Source organism: Mytilus californianus, unplaced genomic scaffold (genome assembly GCF_021869535.1).
Source record: "Mytilus californianus isolate M0D057914Y unplaced genomic scaffold, xbMytCali1.0.p SCAF_11, whole genome shotgun sequence".
NCBI classification, from domain to species: Eukaryota; Metazoa; Mollusca; class Bivalvia; order Mytilida; family Mytilidae; genus Mytilus; species Mytilus californianus.
Genome location: NW_026262593.1, coordinates 13212760 through 13229825, shown reverse-complemented (window position 1 = coordinate 13229825; position 17066 = coordinate 13212760).

The window sequence follows — 17066 nt, the reverse complement described above, 5'->3', positions numbered from 1 at the left end:
GCTAACTTCTCTGCAGAATGCATGTGGTGAGTATGTTGGTACTGATCTATCACTTTAAATGTACGTCATAAACACTGGAAATTCAACCAATGACGTGAATTTGTTTTCATTCTCGGTTACGAACAATGAAAATTACCCACAGTCCTCTATATTCTGATACGGTCAATTGCATATGTTCTTTGTTCGTTGAGTTAAGAATAATATAAAATAGTTGACTATTTACACGGTTTTGTATGTCTTTTGAGAATTGTGAGCGTTGTACTGGTAACATTGTCCTTTGGTACTACCTGTTTACTTAACAAACAAACATTTCTGCACGTTGACATGTCAATCTACGTGTTCTTAACCTATGACAAGTATATACTGTAACATATATACATGTTAAATATTACTGTAGTTATAAAAGTTAATTTTGAAGAAATTTATTGATGTATAAATTGTATGATTTATTTTATAAAACATGTCATGCTATATTCAAGTAAAGAACAGCACCACTTCTTTTACAATAATTGGAATCTACAACGAAATTGCAATTACCTCCAATAATGAGGCAAACGTCAAACATAAAAAAGAAGAAACAATTGTTTAATTTTTCTCTTGTTTGATCAGTCTCAATTAGATGTCTTGATTCCGGTGTTTAGTTTATGGAAAAGTATATTAATATAAAGAGAAGAATATTCTCAATCACTATCAATTGTAAAGGTAGACAATGTAATGTCATTGAACTTTATATAAACCTAGTTAATAGAACATAGGATTTACTCCGGAAAAGACGCAGAGTATACAATTATTTTATAAAATAACATGTTAATTTACTTTTTCTTTAAGGTATAATTAAAATGTTTTTCTTTAAAAGACACTTAATTAACACATCTTTACCTCCGATTATTCCAGATCCACTTTATATTATAAATATTTTGTTTTAAAAATATGTTTTTGGCTTTGGATTATCCAACAGGTTTTCATCAGCTGAATGTTAATTATAATTCTGATAAGTATAATGAATGTTGTCTTTTAATAGTTAGAACATTCAATGATTTTCTGTTATTGAATTTAAACTGTTGAATGATAAAGTAAATCCTACCGTTATACCAGCGATTACTTTTACTTAGATTCCGTCAATAATTTCTCATGTTTGAAAGCTTCATTTTCATTACTTTTACCCAATATAGCGAAACAATACTCTAACAATCGAAGAATATAGGCATTGAAATATCCAAGCTTTCTGTACGTAAAAACGTAAGTAAACACTTCAGACATATATTGACAATATTTTGGAATTTGTTACTACGATCACATAATGCATGATCACGAATCATCCGTCTTTTTGCTCATGACAAGAAAACCTCGGTATTAAGTCGTATTAGTGGATGTCCCAATCGAGGAAAAGAGGTCGGAATTGTGGTGACGAAATTGGAACATATCCGGGGTCCTATGACACAGATATTCTATAGCAGTTCACCAAATCAAAGATGACATTAGCCATGACATAAAATCATGACAGGGAACACAAATCCTGGAATATCATGTCAACTGGATGATACATACACCATATTAAGGCGCTTTTTACTGGTTATCTTAACATTTCAATAATCATTCTCTATGACATTTGTGGGCCAATGTAGAACATTAACAAATATCAAATTTTTAACCAAAATAATAAAATTTACTATTTGAAAGGCAAATTTTACACCACAAATAACCTCTGTAGCTATGGTTTTCAAAAAGTAATGGATGTTAATATTTTTCATAAGACGTTGCGCACTGTATCGGTGTTTCTTTGAAAAAATGCGTTAGATAGCGGGTTAATCCAATTCACGCTCTTTTCCTACACAATATATATCCATGATCAGCATATCATTCGAAAGGAAATAAACCAAAGAAATGTGCTATGTATATCATTTAAAGAAATTTCGACGGCTATAACGTCATTTTAAGGGTGACTGTCCCGCTGTTACAATTTTGTTTTGTGTGTGCCTTTGAAATCACAATGCGGACTAGTTAGTAGGTTAAATGAGATAACATTTTACAACAGTATTGTATACAATTGATGAAAAATACCGTCATAAACGTTTTTAACTGTGATTGAAAGAAGATTGTCAGAAGCGTTGAGCTTAGGAAGAGAAAAAATGTCCCATTCAGCTGCTCAGCTCCTATAAAAACTTTCTGCCTTCACTATTATAAGATATAACAGATGAAAGTGGCTTTTAATAATATCAGAAAATTTATACATGTCCTGAAGAAGCTTTATGAAGTCATCACTATATAACTGCAGTCTTACTTTCAAAACATCGTCAGTTTTCCCGTGTCCAATAAAATGTCCCGATGGATAAAATGATGCATAGAATAACCCAGAGGCTGTTTGTTAAACGAAATTTTATTTGATCCCCAATTTTGAACACCCTTTAACCGATATGAACGGGAAATACATTTCATTTCTTCAAAAATGATGTGATATATATTTTTGTTTGAGCTGCAGGTATAAAATACGAAACGATCTAAGATGTCCTATGACATGTCCCCATAACTGTAATTTGACGTTCACGTCGTGATAACGCTAAACTATATATTATTTGCATATTTGGCATACAATTAATTTTATGAAATGATCTGATCTACATTAAATAAAGTTCTTGTTTAAATATGCATCAAAGTAGATCTACATTGTATAAATAATTTAAATATGACGAAATATTTAACTCGGATGCTTGACAAAGACCAGGCTCCGAGGCCAAAAATGTGAGACAAGTTCACATACGATCACAGTCTCACTCTTAGAAAAAGAACATACAGTAAAAATGAAAATGCATTAAAAATGAGCTCACCTTATTGTTTTCCCTTAGCCAGATTATAAACGACTCAAACCCAAGCTATACACCCTGACATTAATTCCTAGCGTTGCAATTAAAGAATCGGAACTATATATGTGAATCAATTTTTCTAGCCAGTTTGCAGAGCCGGGATTTTGTTTCCGTATTTGTATTCTTAACTCCATGTAGTAGTATAAATATATAAATGATTACTGTATGTAGAACAATCTCTTATCATCTACCTAGCAACTTATGTATGAAAAAGAAGGTTGTTACTTCTAGAAGTAATGTGTGGCATAATGGAGTTTGTTGTCTCGAATCTCCAACAGAATTTACTGCTACATAGGCATGCGATGGACGAGTATTAAAATGTTAATTGAAACTTGTCTTTTACATTAATTTGAGTGTTAGGGTAATAATTTTCCGATAAATATGATGAATTGCACGCAACTATGTATGTAGCAGGTCCAGTGTAATAATTTAAAGACAATCCCAGTACATTTTAACCTAGTTTAAGCTCCCTTTAGAAAAACGTCTACCCCATATCTTCCAAAAAAAAAAATTCTATCCATATTTCTTGAAAGCGTATATTTTGTGGGAAGTACATCATTGGTTGCATGCATAACCAATTTATAGAAAAACTAAAGAAAGAATATTAAATACAAATATAAATCAATTGTTTTAAAAACAATTGTTAAACGGTCTTTTCCCTCTGAAACATGATTGATTGATTTTTATTGATCGATTGATTGGTTGGCTGGTTGGTTTGTTGGTTGGTTAATTGATTGATTGATCGATTGATTGATTGATAGCCTCATGGAACACGCGGAAAAGGAATTGATAGCGTGGTTCCCGTGTTTAAACACTTGCAACCTAGCTTCTAGGAACACGCGGAAAAGGAACTGATAGCGTAGTTCCCTTGTTTAAACACTTGAGACCTAGCTTCTAGGAACACGTGAAAAAGGAATTGAGAGCCTAGTGCCCGTGTTTAAACACTTGCGAGGAAACGTCGTCTGGACCACACCTGTGTATAAAATTGTGCTAACGGATTTAATTTTCTTTCATTTACAGGTCACATTGCAGTCAGATCATGCATGTTTCTTTTCGTACACATATTTCCGGGAGCACAGAATTGTATTTTAATGCATGTTTAGAAATTTAACTAATCTTTACGAGCTTTGGAGAGATTTCTACGTCATTGATTTTAATTTCTCAATCCAGATTGGAACGTCAAGCGGACTTCACGTGATTTATACTGCTAACGGAAATAAATTTTCTCGATTCATTTTACAGCTAAACTATTGTCCAATCGCTGACCACTGGTCTACATTCATTGCATGCACACAAAAATAAGGCTGATTTTATTGTACTATAACAAAACATTTATCGATTAATTTTCAGAAATACATGAAATGGAGCAGATTTTTGCAGGAATGGATTTGCACTTCAGAAAGAAGTTAATTCATAAAAAAAGAAGGATTAGCATTTTTAAAATAAAATAGAAATGGGATTTTCTAAAAAAAAAGGGGGGGAGGGGCTAAAGGGGTGGTCGTGGGCCTTGGATGATTAACAAAGATAAATTGCATGTACGCATCATGAAAGCTGTAAAGTTTGAAGCTATAGTTAGTTAATTTGTTCATTTTTCCATTTCAGTGGCATGAAAACCCCCAAAAATGACGCGTACTATTTCGACAAAAACTCTCCAGTTAAATCATGTCGTGACTAACATTTTGATCACATTTTTTAAAACTTTACCCCTAACTTTTTTCTGAGTAAAAGCAGCTTGAAGTGAATGTCAAAATTTAGAACATGACCTTGACCTTTGACCTTGACCTCATTTTCTAAGTTGGAACCCAAGGAACTCAAATAAAACAACTCCAGGTTTATACGGCTTACGGTTTATGAGTTCATATGCATATCACTTATATCAAATGCATAAGGGGAAAAAACTCTCATATGGAGTCTCCGTATAGCTTCGGTTCAAACGGCCACCCTTATCCTGAAGACGTATCGAGCAATTTGGTAAAATAAATTTGTCGTAATCTTTTACAAGTGGCCACAAGAAAAACAGTGTTTGGGGAGATAACTCATACAACGTAAAGTGTTCGGTTAAGCAGTGTCAGTCTCAAAAGCGTATAAACTATTCGATATCATATACCAAATATCTAAGCGACATCTTGTGAAATAACAATACTGCGCGTGAACAAAATTTAGGCGGAAGAAGAAATAAAAATAATAATCAGAACAAAAGCAATAGGTCTTTCCACGGAAAAGTGGAAAGACATAATAAATATACTGCATTGAACACGCTGTATGTGTAACAAATTGACACCATAGTTTCCTTTTTTACCACTAAATCAACTACAAAATGTCTGCTGTGTGTATCGGCGGTTCTCTCTGAGCACTTTGGCTTCCTTCAACAATAAAAATTGACCGCCACGAAATAGCCAATCGTGCTAAATTTGGCGTTAAACACAAATAAATCAATCAACCAATCTGCTGCGTGGAAAAGTTAATTTTTGTGTATATTAGATTTATTTTTTCTCTTCGCAGAACGTCACAAAAATGGCTGGAATATTGCTTTTTATACTTGTTAAAAAATCAATCAAAAACACTCAAAACCGAAACCCGAAACCCGTAAATAACCAGTTTGAAAACGGTCTAAAAATGTCAAAGAAAATTTAGTGTTAACCGATACCCAGATATATTTTAAAATTGGAAGCGCTAAAAATACAATTCATTGTAGAAAACGTACATGAAATGCACTCCTGGTCCATAGTACTTCCTTTCAGAAAACATTGATCCATGTACATTTACGAAAGCAGTTCCTTAAATAATATATATCTTGTCACAACTAAATGAATATATTTTTTAAAATCGGTTTCAGTCTGCTGTTGGTCAAATATCAGTTGATGTAGCTTTATTTGGGTCTATATAAAAAGGGGTAGAGTTTTTCATACTTTGCCAAAATGCTATAATTTCAAAAACATAGTAAAAAGTATGGATCGCCGACCTTTTTTTAGAGCTTTTAAAAGTTTGTGAAAAAATGTTCAGATTTTGTAAGGATTATACACGGGAAATGTAAATTTATGCGAATATAAAGAAAATTAAAAGATAAGAGTTTTAAATAATACATATATATATGAGAAGACAGCTCTTATAATGTGCTCTCCGAAAGCAAAAAAATAACAACAAAACAAAACGGAATCCCAATTCTCGTCTTCTTACTTCATCACAAAATAGGTAAATGTATTGTAAATTCCTTTATGAAATAAATTATAAACATTCTGGATTATTTGCCGGATAAAACAATCATGATTTTAAAATTTTAATCAATGAAATCTTTTTTTCTTAAATGAAAAAGATGTAACCATAAGATAAGCTCATTATTTATTCTTTTTTAATGAAAATTTCACAGATTAATTTCATTTATTCATCATTATATCTTGCTAACAATAATAGTAAAAATTTTAATCGATTATTTGCAACTTTCTGCAATAAAAAATTAATAATTTTGACCCTGTTCTACCTTCAAATATTGAAAATCAACAATGGCAGCACAAGAACACGTATTTCTATTTCAAACGTGATGCATATTTTATAAAGTTTTTCGTAAGGGATTTATTAAAAAATATTGCCAATTTAATTTAAACAATTTCCACAAAATCGTTATTGATGTCAAAATCGTGAACTAATACGCATATGATGATGATTCTTCGAGTTAAACCGATAATATATGAAATATGAATTATAACACTAGTATAAGCGACTTTTATTTTTAGAAAAAAATATATACAACGGACCTCTTATGAATAAAGTGGAGATAAAATGAGATTATGAAAAGAAAAATATCAGGCTATCGTCTATCAACATCTTTCAAATAATCAAATTAAGAAGCATTTGAATATTAGCTGAATTTTAAAAAGACAAATTGAGGGAGAGAAAATACCAACATCAACAACGTGACAAAAAGAAATTAATAATAGAAGGGAAGAAACAGAAACAAGAAACAAAGTATTAACAATTTTACTAGCCAAGATTGAAGAAGTCTTGCGGCACAAAGAACATTACTAAATTTTTAGAAAAAGAAGAAACTGATAATACAGATATATATGCACATAATATTTAGGAAACACACTCTTCATAAGAGAAAAACGGTACTGTCAGTTTTTCCCTGCATTTGTTACGCTCATTGTATCAAAATCAGTTTTGAAGTTTCAAAACATTCTGGATTTTGAAAATGAAAGACGCTAAATAATATACAAAAAATGATGTTAAATCTTCTCACATACAAATGATTCAAAACGTCAAATTGTTATTCAGTGCTAAACATTGCTGTTGGAGGCAATTTTCCATGAGTGTTTTAAATATTTTTTAATTTTATGGAAATTTGGATACCAATGTTTGCATTTATTAATGCCAACCCCGGCATGGAAAAATGAAAATACATAATGAAGCGACTTCGAAAATCTCTGCAAAATGAAGACTTCTTAAATGAATGTAAATTCTACGGTAACTTTAAGTGGCATTTTCACATAAGTAAAAAGCTTGTATGCTTGAAACGTTCTTTGGAACAACGTCAACATCCTTGTTTTATTGGGACGTCGTGTAACGCTCAGTGGTATCAATACCGTGCGCAACGTCCTGCATTTTGACAAGTATGATCTGATTTGGAAGAAAGTTTATGTTTTGATTTTGCTCTCTTCTTTATGACTAATCGAAATTAAAAAAAACTGTATGCGAAACTTAACTGTTAAAGCAATATGTAATCACATCTTTGAGGAATGCATTGAAAGAATATTTTTACATTGTCATTCAGATAGGGACGTCACAAACGGCGGATTGGAAAATGATGTGTTGTGTCCTTTAGAAGCAATCTCCCATACAGACAGAGTTGTCGGCCTTTCCTCCTGGAGGAAAGGACGACAACCTTTCCTCCTGGAGGAAAGGACGACAACTCTGTCTGTATGGGAGATTGCTTTAGAAGTCCTTTACTTGTATTACAAGAAGTACAAATGGGCCAATTGGACTTTTGTAATTACGTCACACATACTGTTGTAATTTACACTTGTCAAACTCTATCAGATTTTCGACATATTCTATGAAAACGTACTTTTTACTTTATATATTCTTTAAATCCATTTCAACCAACAAGACGGTCTCATCATGACAGCTTCAGCTGTTAATCAGCTTGATAGAGGTTGAACTAATTAAAATATAAAATTGGGACATACAGTATATATATATATATGTAGTTGATTCAGTGTTCCATGCAAAGCTCAATACTAACGGTTTTGAATACAGCAGGCATCCCAAGAAATGCGTTTTGATTGGTCATAATTAAAAAAGATATTTGATTCTAGAATTTTGATAAAAAAGCTTTACAAAAATGAAAAATGTCCCGAGAGATTTTGATTGAAATGCGGTGGATTTATTGACACCTTTAGGCTTATCCTTGACTTCTACCAGAATGAAAGACAAACAAGCAATCATACAACCAGGATGCACTAGTTAAGTATATTGTCGGTATATCTAACAATGCACATAATGCCATTGGCAATGTACAATCCTTGAAACAGCTAATTTACACGCTACAACCAAAGCTTTTCTGTTTCGTACACAGTAAGAACGATGGTAAAGTTGTAGCTCACGAAATCTAGACTGGAAACATTTATAACTGTTCCATTAAATATTTGTTCAAAGTCAATGTTAAACAAGCTTGCAAGATCTGGTTTACAATTGAAACATCTTATCTTTACAGTTAGGAGGTGTTGATGGGGTACATGGACTGCTAACTGAACAGTTTGACGAGAATCCCGAGTAACAAAAGACAAGAAGATACGTGTTTCTATTGCAACATACATCAATTTATGTCTTTAACAAAGAAGTAAAACAGCCCGACCGGCCAAGCCATTAGAGCCAATCCTTTTCCCGAAGTTACGGATCCAATTTGTCGATTTCCCAAGTAAATTACTGTTACAACGGCTATACGCTTTTTAGGTTTATGTTTGGTATTTCGACGCGAATCAAAAACAGTTTTAAAATATTCGTACCAATTCACGATCTTCAATAAGAATGATAAAAGGAAACCACGGAGTAAGGAAAATATAATGGTTATTAAGCACCAAACGTCAAGATGTCTTTTTGATGTTTGTTTTGTTTTGTTGGGTTGCTACCTAAGTTTCTTTAATCTCACATCTCCTTTTATTATATCAAACAAACCATTTTATTTTGCAAATGATCAAATGAAAACTTAAATAGGTACTATTGTACACGAAATGTGAGTTTCTTAAATGTATTCTGAACGCGTGCCATTGAAAACATAATTTTATATATTTTATATGACTTTCTGTAATGCTCTGTTAATTGATAGTTTATTTTTGACTGATTATGCAGCAGATTGATAGTTACTTTTTGCCTTAATGTGCAGCAGCAAATATTTCACGCATATTCTGCTCGAATATGTGAACAATAAATGTTTATCGTTATTCGGACAATCCGATTTTAATGGCAGATTTTTTAAAATAATGTTTCTATTGAATGTATTCAAAACTTTTATAGACTCTTTGAAATATTGTATATACACCTGTCCATTATTAAAGATGTCCTTTAATTGTCGTTGAGTTGTTTCATTGACGTTAACCCCACACTGATTAAAAAAATAAGTTATAAATGTATAGGATCTCATATCATCCGTAGAAAATAATAATCTGAAAGTAACACTTTTTCAGACAGGATAATGATTTAATATTGCTCCGTAGTACATTAGTTTAGAAGAACAAATTATAATCCAAGAGACACTTATATGAAGCGGTTGTTGATCCGTACTGATTGTCTTTATGTGACGTTATTTCTTACTTGGTACACGATCATTCTTCTGATAGAGACTTGACGTCGCGAAGTAATGATAATGCACCTCCATCTTTATGTAATTTTTTTACTACATATGGTGTTTTTACAAAACATTTTTAAATGTTATATATATATATATATATATATAATTTTTTTATATATATATAAGTCTAGAGATTTGCACAACGATACTAATATAAGATGGTATTATACGAAGATGTTGTTAATAAATCGTGTTGACAAATATTTCGGCTTAACAAATAGCCTTCTTCGGTGTCAATTATTTTAACAAGAAAATAAACGGATGAACGCCGTGTGATGACAATAGCTCAGGCTAATAATTGACCTTAAAAATCACTCTACTTCTAAAATTAACAGCGACTCTCTTCATTGTCTACACATTTGTTTTGCAGGAGAGATAAATATACCAATAAGCGAATGAACGTCCTCTTGTCATATTTGTATTGTACAAATTAAAGTTCTGATTACCTTTTTCGATATTATTAACATTTAGCACATACTTACAACTTCTCGTCCAATCAAATTGCTTATATTTGCCTTCTAATTTTCATAGCACATACTTTTCCCGTGTACTAAGTAACTACGCATGAATGACCACAAGGGTAAGATTTCATTGTATCGTAATCAAGATATTTAAAACAAAAATTGCCACTGGCTATTTTGAAATAAAATGCTGTGTTCCAAATTAAATTAAATAGTTTGTAATTAGTTTTCACGTTGATTTTTAAATATCCTGCTATTAAAATCTTTGGATCTAAAAAATGTTTTTGAATGACAATTGCAAATTTCTTTCATTTAAATAAAGGGTAATACATATGGTTCTTTATACCTTGATTAGAGTACAACGATATCTTAAAATTATGATAATGTATCATCCATGCAATTACTTTGTACACAAAAAAGTGTGTACTATGAAACCTTGTGAAGGGAAATTAAAGCAACTTGGTGATAATTTTTTAAACTTTCTTAAGGAAGGTGATCTATTTCGTCATGAATTGATTGATTTATTGATTATTGTTTGCTTAATTTCCAGTGGCAAATATTTCATGCATGTTCAGGACGATGTCATGAATTGAAAAACTGTGATTATGTCTGAAGATAATGTGCCACCTATATATATATATATATAAACATATTCTGATAAATCTTTTAGTTTTTACTTTGAAATAAGAAAAAAAAAATACAAAACCTAAAATCTCTGATCTATTTTAATGCCTATCTGCTAGACTATATCTATGGGGACAAACTATTTATATGTTTCAAATTTATTATAGCTTTAGTTTTACTGTGAAATTAAAAAATGTTTTCAAAACATGTAAAGCTTCCACTGCAATTTAATTATTGCCTGCTTTTGGTCAATTTATTTGGTCATCTTACCATGTAAGAAGAACATGTATAGTAACACACCGCTTTATACCAATATACATACTTACACCAGCAGCTACCATCTTTTCATTCTGGAGTCAAGGGCCTTTTGAAATAACATATTTTACAATGATACTAGTGAGTAGATTTACAAAACTTCGTTAATGAGCTCCGTTTTACAAACACTTGTGATACAAGTAGTCAGCCAAAATAAACTATCAATAGACCAATTAAAAGATTACTCGAGTTGTAAATATGTGCTAAATTGGATAGTCTATGAAAAGGTATATACTATGAAATTAAGAGCTTGGGGCAAGCCCCTCGCTCTAAATTTCATAGTATATACCTTTCCATAGACTAACCTAGACAGTGATTTCTCTTAGTACTATTAGTTTAATTTAAAATATCTACAACTCCTTCTAGAGCCGCAAATGCAAATAAAATAAACATATATGTTGACCACTGTGCATCGTTTTTATTTTTGTTTTATATATAAAAAAATTTAAACAATAAATTCAGTGATAAGAATTATTTTAAGTTTAGAATTTCACATCGCAAGACAGTTCGTTGTTCCAGATTCTAATGCATTCTGGGTAATATTTTTTAACGTTGTGATTGGTAACAACGTCCTAAACAATGGAAATTCAACTTATGACCTAACGTTATTTTCATTTTTGGGTACAAACAATGAAATCTCATATACTCTTTAGATTCTGAAACGGCGGATTCTAATGACATATTAAAAGATAAAAAAAGAAAAAAATAGTTAGAAAAAAAAGGAAATGAAATATTTACTTACGTAACAGATTGTATTTGGATAACATCACAATAGTGATACGAATGACTTTAAAAATAGAAATAAATATAGAGTTTTCTTTTATTAAGGCAATACAAATACCTATCCTTTTGAACTATATTTTCTTTCTATGTCGGTCACCCGGGTAACACTATGTGTTCAGAAATTAATCAAATCAATTTAACACGTAGTTTATCGGATTTTGTCTTATCATTTTTGTTAAATTTAGGAACCAATCGATGGACCAATAGATACTAGTAGTCCAAGGTAAAACACTTGTGAATTATCAAAAACAGACTTATGAATATTGTGGGTATTCACATATGACATTTCGAAAACGATTTAGATATAAATAAAAAGGTATATAATACTCCTAATCCTACGATTAGTAATACACTCCAAGTAATTGTAAACGTTTTGTGTTCGAACCAATCGACAAAGTAGCCAACAATGTGGTGAGGATGACGTAAATACAACACAGATGTTCGTAAGAATTAATTATAAACTCTTCTACTTTCAAGGCCGTGCGCTCCACTAATAGTAAACGATAATATCATTCCTATATATCAGCTTAATATAAAAATAAGGAGATGTAGTATGGTGGCCAATGAGACAACTATCTCAAGAAAGACCGTAGGACGAGGATATAAAAAAAACTATAGGGCTCTATGTTCAACAATGAGCAAAACCCATATTGTATGGTAGACTATAAAGGGCCCCACCATAACAAAACGTGAACTAATTCAAAAGAGAAAAACAAGAGCCTGATTATACAAAATAAAAAACAAAGGAAAAACAAATATGGCAATCAGCATCCAACTACAGACGAGGACTGATATAAGCAACTACAACTACTGAATTTCAGGACCCTCACCTGGGACAAGGACAGAAATAATTACATCCAACTACAACCACTGAATTTCAGGACCCTCACTTGGGACGAGGACAGAAATTATTACATCCAACTACAACTACTGAATTTCAGGACCCTCACTTGGAACGAGGACAGAAATAATTACATTCAACTACAACCTCTGAATTACAGGACCCTTACTTGGAACGCGGACAGACATAAGCAACTACAACCACTGAATTACAGGACCTCACTTGGGACGATGACAGACATAAGCAACTACTACCACTGAATTATAGGACCCTCACTTGGGACGAGGACAGAAATAAGCAACTCCAACCACTGAATTACAGGACCCTCACTTGGGACGAGGACAGAAATAAGCAACTCCAACCACTGAATTACAGGACCCTCACTTGGGACATAAGCAACTACAACCACTGAATTATAGGACCCTCACTTGGGACGAGGACAGAAATAAGCAACTCCAACCACTGAATTACAGGACCCTCACTTGGGACGAGGACAGGCATAAGCAACTACAACCACTGAATTACAGGACCCTCACTTGGGACGCGGACAGACATAAGCAACTACAACCACTGAATTACAGGACCCTCACTTGGGACGAGGACAGACATAAGCAACTCCAACCACTGAATTACAGGACCCTCACTTGGGACGAGGACAGACATAAGCAACTACAACCACTGAATTACAGGACCCTCACTTGGGACGCGGACAGACATAAGCAACTACAACCACTAAATTACAGGACCCTCACTTGGGACGAGGACAGACATAAGCAACTCCAACCACTGAATTACAGGACCCTCACTTGGGACGCGGACAGACATAAGCAACTACAACCACTGAATTACAGGACCCTCACTTGGGACGAGGACAGACATAAGCAACTACAACCACTGAATTACAGGACCCTCACTTGGGACGCGGACAGACATAAACAACTACAACCATTGAATTACAGGACCCTCACTTGGGACGCGGACAAAAATAAATAAACGGGGTTAAACAGAATAATCGAAGTTACTGAAAGCTAATTCTAAGTCAACTACAACTACAAAAGCAATATTTTCCCAGAATTTCAATCAGTACACAACCAATGGATTTAGTGTAAAGACGTCATAAGTAATCTGAGAAAAGCACGGCCTTGTGCAATGATAAAATATAAATGTCGACAGGACGAAAGACAAAACAAAGTTTTCATAACTGTAGTGCCATAGATATTTAGATATGTCTTGATTCATCAAAATCAAAGTCAATGACAATGTAAGTACCGATGAAGATGATTTAATTGATCAAAAAGTCAATGTTCGTACAGATGAAGATGATTTAATTGATCAAAAACAAAGTCAATGTTCGTACAGATGAAGATGATTTAATTGATCAAAAACAAAGTCAATGTTCGTACAGATGAAGATGATTTAATTGATCAAAAACAAAGACAATGTAAGAACAGATGAAGATGATTTAATTGATCAAAAACAAAGTCAATGTAAGAACAGATGAAGATGATTTAATTAATAAAAAAGAAAGTCAATGTAATTATAGATGAAGATATTTAATTGATCAAAAACAAAGTCAATGTAAGAACAGATGAAGATGATTTAATTGATCAAAAACAAATTCAATGTTAGTACCGATGAAGACAGTATTCAAGTATCTTACTACAAAGATAACCTTTCAGAGTAAGTTTATTTAGAGGATAAATAAGTTCACATTGATCGTATGTAGATATAAGATCTCTATTCACAAAATCACAGTCAAAAACTAGGATGTGATGTCCAGTGTGTAATAAGATTTATTCAGGTACAGCAAAACTTCCAAACCAAAAGTTTGCATCAATGAAAGAATCTAGTAAAGGTTTTAAGATAAGATAAGATAATAAGATAAGATAATTTATTTTGTTAAAGTGTCACCATCCATTACAGTAAAGGAAACTATCTAAAAGAGGAACCATATACTCATTGCACATAAGATAACGGAGTTTTTCAATATCGCAAAAATAATCAAAATCAACATTTAAAAGACAAGCTTTGGCATATAATTCATGTCTGATATCAGAGTAAAAACAGCAATTAAAAAGAAAGTGCTTCTCATCTTCAATTTGGCCACTATCACAAAATGTCACAGTTCCTAGTCGTGAAAACATGATTGTTTCTCTTTAACCAGTCTAAATGATTTTTATCAAAGTTACCATTATCACAAGAATTGAATAGTTTTTCATAATCTGTTTTCCATTTGTCAAGGACAACATCAACATCACTACTAAAGCCGTCATCAGTTTTTTATTTTGAAAGGTATGTTTTGGCGGGCGACGTTCATTCGCAATACCAATATTACCAATATATTTCCAAAAGTCCTGAGTGTTGTGACTTTCATACAAATTAGTAAATTATCCTGCTCCTCTCGTTGAAAGTTACGTTTAGTATTTCGATTCAGTTTATTAAACTGATTTCGAATATTACAAAAGTCCTGTTTTAGTTAACGTCTTAAATTAGTGAAGTTTGTGCATCTCAACCACTCCTTTTCTTTAAAGTAACTTGTGGTAACGAAATTCCTTTCTTATTAATTAACCGTGTATACAGCTTTTCGAGCTCTTTACGTACTTTGAAATAGAATATGATTGCCAATCAGACAAGTATCCACCAGACACATAAGGACGTTGATGTAAGCAACTATAGGTCAGTGAACGGCCTTCAACAATGAACAACGACCATATCATATTATAGTAAGCAAAGCCTTCTTTTGAAATGAAAAAAAAGGTAAATAAGCTAGATGTACTTTCTAGAAATCTGATGAAATGATTAAAGCTGATTAAAATTGTCGATTTTTCCTTGACAACATGAATGGTGTACGTTTCAGCAATAAAATATAATGACAATGGTGAACGTTTCAGCAATAAAATGTAACGACAAATTGTATCTAATCTTATGTGCCATTTTACGACAAACTTGTTCCTGTATTCTTATGTGCCATTTTATGACAAACTTGTTCCTGTACTCCTATGAACAACAGTTAATGGCCAAACTCAGTCAAGATCCGCCTACATTCCATTTTTAAAATAGAAACTTAACATTACCTTGTTGTTAGTATTGCTTTAAAGAGACTTCTATAATCATACTGCGGAAATTTACCCAAGGAAACTAACTAAATAAACCTTATTTAAACAGTACTATCTGTTCCTTTTCTTGGTTTGTATATTTCAGCGTTAGACCGTAAATTCTATACAAAATTTTATGAAAAAATATATTTTTCGTTCCCTATTTAATGTTAATTTGTCCTTTTTGCACGGTGATGTCCCTTTTGTCACTTCTTACGGTATGTATAGTTCCAAACTTGTTCGCTATGCCCGTGTCTGTAGTGATGTTTTACGTAGATTACATTGTCAGGGATTTCATAAACAAACAAACAAAAAACACAAAGTACTGGATTTTTATTAGTATAAATCAGAATTTCAATTTCTACTGGTAGATATTGGAATTCCGATTTGCACTGGGAGGAATCTGGATACTGATGAATACCAATTTGTACTGTAACATATACAAAAACATATAACGTACGTCCAATGTCAAGAATTATCTAGTATTTCTTTAAATATTGCCTTTATCGATACTAACATTGTATTATTTTTATAGATTGATAACATAATAAATATCTATAGCTATCCAGTTATTAACATAATGGTGATAAACCCTGTCGATATTCATCTTTTTCATGCATAAAACATCCGTCATTGAAAATTTGTATTTGCTGCACGCGGCATTAAGGAATAAGAGTAAAGATTGGTCGGCACGGAGTCGGAAAAATGTGTCCGGTTAAGATAACAGGTTTTCATGCTGATTGTTACCGTGTGAACTAGCACGTTAAAAATCCGACTCAGCATATTTGTCTAGTATAAAGCAGAGTTCATATTCATTTCGCATCAACATATTCTCGTATTGAATTCTAGTATGCATTTAATTTGCCACTGAACGTTACACAGCGTCCACAGCCATCCATTCATCCATCCTTATTTTTATTTTAATGTTTATGGTAAATTTGGGTTAATTGATTAATATGCAGTCTTATCTGATTGGCCAATAGAAGGCATGTGTAGGCCTATGAAGTTGCAATATTTCCCCTTTATATAAATATCTATAATAGAACTGTTGATTTTGTAGCTAACACCACTGATAAAAATCTAAATATAATATAATAATCTGTCAACGGAAAGGCAAACAATTTGCAAAATCAATGGAATTTCAGTGAAAGTATGTTATAACAGCTCTAGTTTATCTTATCTTCTATCCTACGAAGCACACCGGATGAACTTTCAGGATAAATCTACTTAAAAGGTAATTCT